The 13,156-nt window shown below is 44.1% G+C and overlaps 1 protein-coding gene across 3 annotated transcripts in view; it reads right to left on the bottom strand.

Moving 5' to 3' along the window:
* PRR5L (proline rich 5 like) overlaps positions 1–1,380 on the bottom strand; it is a 53,362-nt gene extending 51,982 nt beyond the window's left edge. For 2 of the 3 annotated variants that reach the window (XM_050974660.1, XM_009102153.4), the window contains exon 1: positions 1,290–1,380. The gene's annotated coding sequence lies outside the window, so the exon portion shown is untranslated. Of the gene's footprint in view, positions 1–1,097; positions 1,231–1,289 lie in introns of those variants that run through there. The other variant, XM_018907792.3, reaches the window with a different exon arrangement.
* Positions 1,381–13,156: the final 11,776 nt, after the last annotated feature.

Genomic DNA, 13,156 nt, shown 5'->3' with positions numbered 1-13,156 from the left:
CACATTCTCAAATCTAACATCCCTGTCATGGCTGTAAAACAGCTGACATAATTTACTGCACAGATTTTCAAGTATAGGTCATTTCTTGTTATCAAGATTTTTGCTAACAAAGTTCTTCACAGAGGTAAGAGGATAGGATTTTACTTGCAGCTAGGGGATTTTCAGGACAGTCAGTTCATTAGTAGACCACAGTGTCTTGTCTCTTCTCACTTAGAGATACATTGTCAGGAGCTACTGCACAGCTGGACCGTGGCATCTGTTTAAGAAAAAGAAATACCCAACCTGTGTACCAGTTCCTGTGTTTTGTGCGTGCTGCCTCACCGTGAAATACGATTTGTGTGTATATACGTGAAATATGCACACACAGAGAGCTCTATATGCGAGATGTAAACAGGTCCTGCATGCTGATCCAGGTACTGACGAGTTCTGCATAACCGAAGTCTTTCACACCACAACACTGCAGCACTGCCTATAAATACGCTCAGCACTTGTTTTTGACAAATGAAACGTCCCTCTAGTCAAGACAGCTCACTTACATGAACAAATCATCATATGACTGGAAAAGGCGGAAAAAAATAGCTGTGCTTTGGACTACTCTTTTCAGCACAGACAGCCAGGAGCTGCATCGACTGGGGTGACTGCTGGAATGATGTGTGGCTGCGGCTGATGTCCCATGGAGAAGACGGTGGCAGTGAATGTGTTTGGCAGTGGAAGGAACTGGAAAGTAGATCATGCCCACGAAACTGGAAAGCACTGTAAATATTCCTAGGGCAGAGAGGTTCCGAGGGCACGTTGGGGAAAGATAGACGGCGACAGCACGGGAGAGGTACAAGGGAAGAGAGAAAGGGATGGAGCTACGCTCCACTTTGTTTAACAGGTGACCAGCTACTCTTATGGCTTTTGTCTCCTCTACGTGCTAATTCAATTTATTTAGAGAGAGACGGGAGAAGAATCTCTTTCCCTCCGCCCCGGTTTCAGAATTATTGCATCTCCTGGGGGGAAGGGTTAGACTAAGATATTTGGTTTGGAAATGACTCACTCGGCAGCGCTATGGAGCCGGAGGGTCTATTTTTAATATTTTTAAATGGAGAACTTACCCAGGTCTCACGCCTGCCCTGCGCTCCAGAGGCACCGCGGAGCGCGGGGAGCCGGCCCAGCCCGCTCCCTTCCGCAGCCGCCCCCCGGTAAACATCCCCTTCGCGCCGCCTGCGGCATCGACGCCGGCCCGGGCCGCCCGAGCCCCCCACGGCAGAGCGGGGCCGGCGCCCGAGGTCGCGGCTCGCACTCACCCCGGGCCGGGCTGCCGCTCCCCGCGCCCGCACGGACGGGCGGACGCACGGACGCGCTGTCTCCTCGCCGCGATCTGGCGAAATTTGCCACCCACCGGCCAGGATTTTACACTTTCTGGCGGCCGGCCAGCCCTTGCTGCTACAGCCTGCCCCGGGCTGGCTCCTCCCCGCCGAGACAAGAGCCGGCCGGGCCGGGCCGGGCGGAGCGGGGCCAGCTGCGCCTGCCTTCCCCGGCTCCCAGCCCGCTCCGCCTGGGGGTACCCCTCCCGTCCCGTCGCAGTCAGGAAGTTTAAATTCTTCTGACCTTAAGCGAAAGAAAGGGAATGGAAAGGATGGAGGAGCTCGGGAGGCCCTTGCCGGGGAAGGGCGGCCGGCCCGGGTCCCCCGGGGCGCTCCCGGCCCCGGGTGCCGCCGGCTCGGCCGAGAGATGCTGGACCTCCGCCTGCTTCTCGCTGGCCCGGCTCGGGGCGCACCCAGCCAGCGGGTCGTGTAGCACGGGGGAAGGGATGTGCCGTTTAAAGTTAGGGTTTATTTTATTTTGATCTCGTGGTTCAAGGTTCCTCTGGCAGCCGCAGCGCCGTGCAGTTTGCTCTGTTCTGCTGTCACAGCCTACAGCAGGTATCAGACAGGAAACTGCTGAAAAAAACCATGTGTAATTCGGGGTCCTTAAAGAGATTAAAAGCCGCAATTAGTTGCAATCAGGGAGCAGTGGCATGGAACATGTAAGTCAAATAGTTACGCTGACTTTTGGAGAGCTACTCATTAATTGAAAACACTTGGGATGTTTAAGTGCTTAAAGAAGACAAACCAAATTGGTAAAATAGTGTCATTTTCTCGAACTGTTTAAGAGCATTTTGTGAATTATGCACTGTACTGGTGAAGCTTGGTAACCTGATGCACTCCTTGTTTAGAGAATTCAAATCGTAACTTTGCAACTGAGTTGTATCTGGTCTCAGAATGGAAAAAGCTGATGCTACTCTGAAACCAGGATGTACATCCATTAGCTCATGCTGGGATCCTTTAACACTTTTCAGTTGTGTCGATATCCATAGTAAGCTTAGATAAGAACAGCTGCCATATGTTTTTGTAGGAGAGGTATTATCGAGTAGCTTTTTTCTATCTCCAGATGTTTTGAAACAAAGACTCACTGAGGTACTGTGAAATTTACCTGCTGCCCATTGCTTCTACTACTTAGGGTTTACTATTATGAACACGAAATCGTTACCTAGAGATTGCAGACAAGACTTTACTGCAAGCTTATGAACACATACAAAAACATATTTCCTGTCCTAGACTCATGTGTCGTATGATGAGAGTTGATACCTACTCAGAATATAAAATCGGTTAATCTGCTAATAATTAGCAGTGCATATTGTCATTCATTCTGCACCTGCTTTTCAGGCAAACAGTTACTTATTTTTCAGAGATAGCATTACTGAAGTGGAGTTTGAGTGGTGATCCCAATCTGTGACTCATAGTATAGCTGGGAAATGACCTTCACTGCAGGTAAATCGGCTGCAAAGCAAGGATGTGACTTAGTGTACTTCAACTGTTCTCCATGGCTCAGCAAAAATCCTAAGGAATTTTCAGGTGAAGAGTCTGGTGACCTGCCATATTTGTTCAGGTGGCATGTTCCATTTAAGAGAAATTCCCAGGTTTTCTTAAAAAAAAAAACCAAATCACCATCCTACAAGCTGGCATCTTTCCCCAAATTTTAACTCATATTTATGAATCAAAATTTGACAAGACATTTCAGGTGTGAGACAAATTCTTGCATGAGGTTTTTGAAAGAAAAGGTTGTTGTACCATGTGGTTCTAGCTTCAGGAATACCACTGGGAGACATCACTGCCACAGCACAGATTTACTGTGAGCATCCTGATATATGGCTAGACCCTCACGTGTGGGAGAAGAGGAAGGAAAGAGCTGAAGAGACCCCTGCCACCACACCAGAAGGAAAGGGGAGGTCCTCTTTAATTTCCTCATTAGGAAGAAATGAGGATTCTATGGAAAGAAAATAGTCTTTGTCTCTGAGAGTGAGGGCCTACAGTTATGTTATGCAGAAGTACAGGTACTGGGAAGACTTTCATATATGGCAAGGACAGACAAAAAAGACAGCTAGAAATATTAGCCCAGCAGAAAGAGATAAAAGACTTAGGTGGGATTCATTTTACCTAACTTTAGCTATCTGAGTCCAAGCAAAACACCCCTAGCTTTCAAAGTTAGGTAAGGTAAATCCTGCCCTACAACTTGCCCAAGTGGAATAAGATAGCAGTGAAAGGGATCTGAAGAGAAAAGACTTGTGTTCAGGTTGACAGATGAGAAAAATTACTTTGAATTCCCCTTTTTAGCAGTGGTTTGAGCAAAAAGAGAAGAACATGGTTTTCGAAGAAAACTCTTTGCCTTACCCAGACAAGTGTTAATTCACAGGTGTCTGTTCTCTGCCCCAAAGACAATGTGTGGTGCAGATGCACTGCTGTGTGCTTTCTGTGAGAGGCTCTTCTATGGCCTTGTCCTACAGCATTGTCTCAGAGAACTGAAAAGCAGGCAAACTGACAGCATCAACAATGTTGCCACACACATTTCTATAATGAACAGCCATGTGGAAAATAGCTACAGCCCTAATTTTGTTTTTGCCACTCTGCCTTAACACCACACATCCTCTCTGCAGCACGCTCTACAGCGAGCCTGAGCACACCCATGCCCTGCTGTCACACAGCCTGCTGTTCAATAGGAGCCTAACCACAAGAGTTGTGACTAACAGATGTGACCTTTTATTGGTTTGCTTACAATGCACTTGGTGATGGGATGAACCCACAATGTAGCCTTCACTTTGGCTGTGTGCTCCAACAGGTCTTCAGCATCCTGTGCTTCCCAGAAACGAGTCCTGGGAACAGACCCACAGTGTAGTCTGTGAGGAGGGCAGTGAGGAGAGTCATCATTTCTGAAGAACATTACCAATTCTGGCACTAACTTCAAATAGCTGAGGGTTGCAGCTAAAGCAGGCTAAGAAGTCACCAATCTACATTTTATTCTTATCCTATCCACAAGCACCTCTTGCCCATCTGCAAGGATAGCAGGTACTTACTCCATCTGTCCAATGTGTGGTGGGGAGAAGGAGGCAGCAAAAAAAACCCCAAAAAAACAACCAGCTTCAACTAAAGTGGATGATTTTGTCAACAAAGGATTAGGCAATAGCTACATTTGAAATTGCCCTGCAGGTTCTTGCAAGCAGTATGGGGCAGGCAAATGGGGATTAGCTGGGAGCAGCAACCTCCTATCACACCTCAGATAGGGAGGACATGTCTGGTAATCCTCAGTGACACTGGAAATTATTTAACAAAGCAATTCATCTTTCTCTTGGGACTGTAGTGAGAAAATTTCATGTATCAGTGATGCCATGAAGCTTAAACAACTCTTGCAAAGAGAATAAAAAAATATTTCTTCTTTAGTTGCTATTTAATGTTCATGATTTCAAGCTTGGGGATGGAAGGGGAAGGGAAGGAAACACCTCTAAGCTGTGGGGTTGAGGGTATGCTATTCTATTAATTTTACAAGTCAAAGCTCTGGCACAAATGATATTCAGGAAACAAAATGTAGTTCCACAGGGGATACTACTACATCTGTCAAAAAAAAAAAAAAAATTCAACTCACAGATACTCATTGAGAAGATAAATTCTCAGAAGCTGTAATGCTGAGAGAGACCTAAAATAGCAGGAAAGCAGACAGTAAATTAGACAGGCCCATAATTTGAGATGATGGGAGGGGAAAAAAAACAGAAACAAGAAAACAATGGGATAGTAAAGTTCATAAACAGAAACTGTAACAAAAGCCTCTGTTACTGGTAGTGTTGTGGAAACCCTTTGGAATACTGCATTCAGTCCTGACTATCTTGTCATCAAAAAGACATCAGTAAACATAAAGGAATTATTTTTTAAAAAGCAGAAGTGATGAGGATTGATTTAGAGACCGTGTCACGTGAGCTGAAAGAACTAAATACAGCTGTGCACGGTGAGTAGGACACAACACTGCAAAAAAATAAACGCAGTTGTGGGAGAACAGCTATTTTGGTTTACAGAAGTGAGGGCCTTTTCATTGTGAGGAGGGAGAAGCTAGGATGAAACAAGGCAAGAAGATTAGGATGAGTACTGTCACAATGGCTTGGCTGTAAGATCCACTGCCTGGTGGAGCAGTTGCTGTGGGAGACTTCTTGCGGTATTTTAAATAAGCACAACACAGTGTTTATCCCTTGGCCTACCAAGCACAGTGGGCTACTTGATCTTTTACAGAGGAATTTTCCATCTTTAATTTCTGTGTTTCTAAAGCTTCCTCCTCTGTAGAGCACTGTTTGTCACGCCAGTGGCAAACCTCGAGGAGAAGACAAACAAAACAGCCATGGGCAGAGACCTAAACAGAGAAAATAACTGAAGTATGTTTGTGTTTGATGCTTTACAGTGGCACCACAAATCAGAGCCAGGCAAAAGCAGTGGCAACCAGTATTCCTTACACCAACCCCTGCTAGAAACCATAATATAAATTTCCAAAGGTCACAAGCAAGCATAACAAACTGTTCTTTCCATCCTCCTGCTATAAGTCTTCCCATCCCATTCCTGACTTCGTTTGTCTCTCCAGCATCTCCATCTGCTCCATCTCCCTCTTGGCCTTTCATCCCTGAGGTCAGTAAATTGAATCTTTAAATTCATTACTTGTAATCTTACACATCCACCTAAATCCTCTCCAATCTGGTTTCTATACCTCCCACATCAGAGCGGTGTGTCCCATTTTCTAACTACCATGATTCAGGTAATCCTCAGAGCAGTTCCCATCTTCTCAGACATGTCAGCAATCTTTGAAACACATGGCAGTCCTTTTGCCTCTCATTTTCCCTCTTACAGTTTCCTTTTCCTCCTTAATTCCTTCATCAGTGTATCATCCTCTGGCTTCCTCTGAGAGGGCTTTTTTCTTTTGGTCACTGTTCCTTCATCTTGACTTCAGATAATTTCACACACACAGACCAGTTAAGTTACTGGTGAATGGTTGCCTTCTCTACTTCAATCCCTTCTCTTCCTTTTTGAGCTTACTATACTAACTATAAATACACACACACACATTTATTTGGCCATTGTTTTTAAGTCAGGCTATTCTTTCTCTAGGTTCTCATTTTCAGGCAATGTCTAAATTTTCCAGATATTTTCTGGGTGTCTTCTATCAAATAATGTCCTTTCTTACCCACAGAGTAATATATCTCAGCCTGGCCTTAGTCACTTCATATCAAGATTACTGTGATATCTTTTCCCCCAGCTTTCAAAAATATAATCTTCATTCATACTTATGCAGAACAGTGCTACAAATGTCATTGCACTCACTTCTTACATTGCAAGCAATACCTTTTACTTTCCTTCCATCTCTTGGCCTGTCCTTTTCTACTTATCACCACAGTTCCTCTCCTGTCTTTGTGCTACTGCAGTTTCTAACATCTTAGTTGCATCAAAGTCAGCTGTGATTGCCACTGAGAAAAGCAATCTGACACTGGCTTTGGCTGTTAGCTCTGGCCAGCACTGCCCCTCCCTCGTGCCATCACTGTCTCTGTGACTGCACAGCAAACTGGACCAGGAAGATGAGCTGGGTTACACAGATGACAGTGCCTTCACCTCTCGCAGGGAGCTTGACCTGACTTTGTGCTGTTGGTGGCATCTGAGAAAGACAATTGGATCCAGTGCTGTGTGAGGTCCACACAGCACCAGCCTAAGGTCTGGGAGAGCCTCGCTGTGTTCTCTCAGTGCGAGGACAGGCCTGGGAGCAGAGCTGCAAGCTTCTCTGCCATGTGTGCTGTCCTGCTGTGAGCCAGTTCCGTGGCCATTTAGGATCTGTAGGCTGTGCCAGTAAAGAGCTCACCACAGGGGGTAATTTGGGTAAGTTTGGCAAGCTGGCCAACAGCTCAGTTACCAGCTGCAGAGAGGTTTGGTATTTCATACCTCAGCTCTCTGCTGGCACCAGCTTTGGGTAATACTGTCTTTGAAAGCTGGCATCGCTCTTAGGGTGAAATGAGTGAACAGCAGTGAACAGATACCAAATCACACTGTTCTAATTACAGGAGGTTTCTTAGGTGTCTTCCTTTACTCATTCTTGACTTGGTGTGATTCATCCCTTGGTTTTCAGTCTGTCTTTTTTTCACTTTCTACACCTCATTTGCAGACCATGCTATGCTCTGCAGAACAGAAGCACTCCAACACACTGAAAGTCACCACTGGGAGTAGACTTCTCTCAGTGAGAAAAAACCAGGCTTTCCTCCTTCAAACTCCTAAATGTGTTTGGAACCATCACTTTGATATAGCTCTCAGAGCCAGCTGAAAACAAATCTGTGAGCACACAGCAGAAGGACATGCTCACCTCCTGAGCTGACTGGCACAAGAATCAGTTTAGTCAGGGGCCATGAGGAAATCATGTGCTGTACCAAAAGGGATCAGAGTAGCTCTGCCTATATTTATATTCAGAGAGAATGTGGGAGAAACTTGAAGCCTCATCCATCCCCCACAGTTGGTGGGATGATGGGCAGACATGCCTTTTCCTCTAGGAGCAAGATTCTTACTTGTTGTTTTGTGGCTTATGTTGCTGATTTGGCACAGCTGCTGACAACTTTTCCTCGCCTCCCTGAGGTGACCCTGCCGTCCTTGATAAATGGAGGAATGATAGAATGCAGCCAGGTGCCACAGACAAGACATACATGGTTTCAGCTTGGTGCTTATTTACTCATCTGCCCTTGACTTCCAGTGTAATTGCCAGGTCATCTTTTCCAGATGTAGAAGTGCTGAGCACGTTGGAGGATGACTTTACTGGCTGAAGGAACTTATTTTGTCTGCCCAGGAATGGAGCTGTGCTGTGGGGAAGATGGCTGGAGGTTGTGTTGGGGGAGAAGAAAACCCTTGGCCATTCTGTGTTTACCTGCACAGAGAAAGGGCCTGACAGAATGAGTGAGTCACAACTCAGTAACTATGTGCCTCTTTCTTACCACCTCTTGTCTCACGGAGGAGTGTCAGTGACCTCTGGCATAGAAGTGATGGATACATTAAACTCGGGAGGATGAGAAGGCTTGGAGAACAAGTAGAGAGAGGCATTTGAAATGTGAACTGCATTTCAATATACAGAGCAAGATGCAAACACCTATAATATGCACAGCTTGTGGGAGGTATGTGGATGGTAAAAATAAGGACAGCTTCATATAATTCCTCCTTGTTATCAGATGCCTCTGATCCCAAATTATCTAATGTTATCACATAAAGCCTTTGTCCTAGAACACACCATAAAGCAGGAGGAAGGATACAAGATGCTAAAAGCACTGCATAAAGGAAGATGCAGACTGTATATCAACCTTCTGCAGAGGATGAATCTTTGCAAGCCAGAAGGGTGTGTGCACCTGTGGAATTCAGCTTGTGATGGCAGAATGAATGCATTTTACTGTAGAATCCCATATGCACATGTTCATATGGCTTATGAGTAACACTTTATGGTGGCCACATGGCTATGTGTACAGGCACTCTTCTCCAGCGAGCTAACACAGGTTTTTGAATACCAGGTGTGGAATCTGTGTCTAAGGCTCTGCATTTTTGTGGGGGGCAGTCATGTCCCAACTGTGCCAATTTGAAGCTGGGTAAATCAGTTTGACACATCACCAGTTTTCAGAATTTTTCTCAGTCTCGCAGGTTTTTGATTTATTTTCAAAAACTCTCCATGGAGACTGCTCTTTATGTGGAATTTACCCTTCTGCCAGGCCAGACTGGAATTTCAGCCGTTTAAAGGAAATATGAAATTTTTGTGTGTGTCTGTGGTGCCAACTCACTAGAACAGACACAAGGACAACACTTGGGCTTTGAAACCAATAAAATTCAGCAAATAAACCAGCTTGCCTCTTCTCCTTCACTTCCTCTCTCCCTCCCCCCTTGCCTTCCTTCCCCACTATTTTTGTACCTTGCTGAAACACATGAAATCAAAATGGTAAAAACATTCCAAGGAAACAGTCATTTACTCTGGATTATTATTCACTGGATTCATGCACACCATGCCCTGGGCAGGCAGTCTCTCTCCCATCCTTCCTTGCAAGGGAAAGTGCATCTGCTAGGTCATGGCTAAGGAGAGGCACAGTCCTGGCCTGTGGAGATGAGCAGCTCTGGTGACAGTGCAGTGAAGCAATGCCTGGCTGGCACTGTGTCACCTCCTGGGCCAGGAGCTCTGCCCAGCAAGGTACAAATGCAGAGAGTGACAGGGACAGACTGTGGTGTTCTCCTGCAGCTGGGACATGTGCTTCTTTAAGGGACTCTGCATTAGGCTGCACCCAACACAGGGAGAGGGGATGTTCAGGACTAGGCAGGGAAATTTGGAAGTGAGCTGCAAAAGCAAGGGCACCTACATGTTTTCTGACAGACCCATTATCACCATGAATTATCAACCTGTTTAAAAATTAGTAGTTCTACCATTAAGAGAGATTTGCTTAGTCCAATTATACAATTGTTACAAGCAACTGGAAATAGGAAGCGTGTCTGATTGCATAAATCTGGCTCAGGTAGGCTAGCAGGGATCCCAGCCAGCTTGCATTTGGTTCCCAGGCAATGTAACACATTGAGGGCCAGAATGGGTCCCTTTAGCTCAGATTTCTGTCTCTGACAGTAGCCAAACACAGATGCCTTAGGTGGACCATAGGAACAGGAAAAGCATATGGAAAAATGACTTCTCTCAGTCATCTCCACCAGTATTTTAACCTGTATTAGCTAAGCTGAAACTAGCATGAGGTGCTCCATGCACTTCAATCACTTTTCCTCTATAATTGCAGGTACCTTTGAATTTATTTTCATGTCTGTGTTTTCCAAAGTCCGTGCAGGACAGGTGTCTTGTTGGAGAAAACTCCATGGCATATGTTCCTGATAGGAGGCAAAGAGAGAGAACAGTGTTAACAGGAGTTAAGTTGCTGCCACAGCCACATATACAGCCAAATATACAGCCACAGCCTGAACTGCAAAGTCAATGAAGTCAATTTCAACCAGCCTTAATATGATTCCATATTGTCCCCTTATCTACATACAGTGGTCGCAAAATTAACCAAATAAAAGCTTTCCTCTCTTATAAATACAGAAGTCTAAGCAATAAAATTTCTGTCACCTCCATAAACCTTGAAAAAGACATTTTGTTGACATACATGTATTTTTCTCATCTGATGAAAGCTGCAGTGTGCAGCAGTGCTCAGGATATGCACAGGATACACTCTGCCTGCACCTACCTTCTTGCACGAGCCTGCCAGCAGGGACAACAGGGCAGAGAGAACCAAGGTCAGCAGCTGACCCAGGAAGATCTGGATTCTTGTGGCTGCAATGCCTTATTACCACTACAATGAGCTTCCAGTGTTTACTGTACACACACAGACTGGTATGCAGGGCCATGGGCTGTCTGAGCGAGTAAACAGAAGAGACCAGGGTCCAAGTCAGACTGAACAATAGACTGAGGAGAATGCAAGACTCCTCTTTAGCTGGACTTCCCTCCAGGAAACCCAGCTCATACTAAAATCCTCCTGTATCCTGTGCCCTAGTCTGGGGGTGTTGACTCTGTTCCAGCTAATCATGTAAATTGTATTTGCAGAAGGAGGTGAGTGCAGGCTGCTGGATGCTCCCAAGAAAATACTCTGGAAGTAACCTCCCTGCTCTAAGATGGGAGGAGAGTTGGCCTCAGCATTTTGAGAGAGGTTTGTCTGTTCAAGTGCCCCCAAACATGACTGCTTCTCTAGTGAAGTAGCTGCCCATGTATCAGACATCAGAAATATTAAAGTTCCTCTCCTGCCTCCTTGTCTTGAGAAATGGGAATGGTTGTTCAAACACAATGACTCTCATGAGTCCAGCAGAAGGAGATTTTTAGACTCTGAGGCTCCCATTTCAAAATGACTGGGGTTGGAATTGTAGTATTTGAGGCTTACTGTGGTTTTAAGCTGACTGAGACAAAGAAAGAATTGGGACAGGAAGTTTCTAGCTGAGGATTAATATCCAAGCCCAAACCTGGATTGTAAGAAAACTGTTTCTCAGCCTTTTGTAATTAACAAGCCAAATAGTGTTTGAGGGAAAGAAAAAAAAGAGAAAATGAAAGTGGGAGTCTCCGGAGCATTCTTCATACTAATAGTGTTTGTCAATTTGCTCAATAAATAAAGCACCTAACATCTAATTATTAAAATGTGATTTTACAAAAATTGAATTACATGTTATAATCACAGCCATTTTGACTGGGATTTTGAGTGGAATATTGATATTGCTCTCTTCCAACAGTCAGAAATCAGCAAGTATTCCATTGTCTGGACTCTTACATTTTATGGATCAATAGTGGTTCATAGTTCACAGAGATTAAATTGATTGGTACTGGTTAGGAGCTTGTAATAGTGATGTTGAAAGCCAAGGTAGCTAGGATTTCTGTGTGCTTTTGTGTTTTCCGTCAGTTCTTTTAATATGTTGCATATTCATAGATGAAGCTGGTTAGGTCACTGTACTTGCTTTTACAAAAACACTGTAAAGTGTTTTTTTATGGAATGAGTGACACATTTTCACCTCTTTTAGAAGGATTTGGAAGTAGACAATTCCTATTTTTACATTTCCTGTTCCAGGAAGGAAATAGGGTTTTAAAATTTTTGTTACTATAGACTTTTCTTTCCTAGTTGAATCAAATCTGAATCAGTGGTGATACTGAAAGAGTTATGCTTCCTGTTTGCTTCTGCTTACGAAAAAGTGCTAGTAAGAACTGCTGAAAATGCAGCTGTAACTAATTAACATCCAGCTTTCTCCAAACACTGTTTAACATTTACTTGTCAATTTAAGTCCTTACATTAAACAGTATTTCAAATGCCTTTCCTTTTAGAAATGCTCAGGAAAATTCTCAAGTGTGCTGTGAGTACTCTTTATGTTCTACTGTAGAAAACATGTTTTCTCAAGGACTTCTGCTTCAGCTTATGAAATTAGAGCATTTCCAGACTGTTTCCCAATAAAATGTATCCTGACTACTTAAAAATCACATTGACTCTTACAATAAAAGCAGAGGTAAATGCTAGTCCAAATACAATTTAGGTTGCAATATGCTGATTTTTACCTAGGACATGGGATTCTTTATGCAATTTCCCCTTTTACCCCCCAACTTCCTATAGTTACATTGTAATTTTGTGTGCTGATTCAGCTGGAACATTCCACTGTTGAAGGGAGTCCATTTTCAGCAACAATTGAAATATTTACCACTTGTGTAAGTTGTTAAATATTAGAGAATATTATAGAATAAACTAGCAATTTTCCTCACCATTACCAGCACATTTACAGAAATGACAAATCACTTTCAGTGACATTATGTAAGCACTAACTCACTAATGATCATAGGGTATGGAGGAGGAAGAATTTCACATGGTCAATTTCATTTAAGGGGAAAATGAAATTAAAAATTAGGAGCCTAATTTTCACCAGGTTCTCTCAACCACTCTTAAAAATCAGATCAAGTTCCATCTGCATGGTAAGGTCAAGCAGACCAAGAACCAGTAGAATATATGCTCTACACAAATAGTTGCTGCTGAGGATCTGACATGCACACTATGCATATTCCAGTTTTTATCAATTCAAATCACCTTCATTTGGATCCCCTGGAGTGAATGCCTAATGAGGTCTGAGCATGTTGGGTACACTTCTGGAGAGCATTTTTCAGTTTAATTTCACTGAACAGAACCTAACCCCTGCACTCAAAATCAGCCCCTGATGCCAAATGAAGCACAGGCAATAAAGATGTTCAGGAGATTTGCATCAAAAATACAGTCCTGATCCAAACTAAAACACCAGTGGAGCCACATCACAAGCACTGCTGGCAGGAC

The sequence above is a fragment of the Serinus canaria genome, chromosome 5 (genome assembly GCF_022539315.1).
Source record: "Serinus canaria isolate serCan28SL12 chromosome 5, serCan2020, whole genome shotgun sequence".
Lineage (NCBI taxonomy): Eukaryota > Metazoa > Chordata > Aves > Passeriformes > Fringillidae > Serinus > Serinus canaria.
This window is presented reverse-complemented; position numbering and strand designations above follow the sequence as displayed.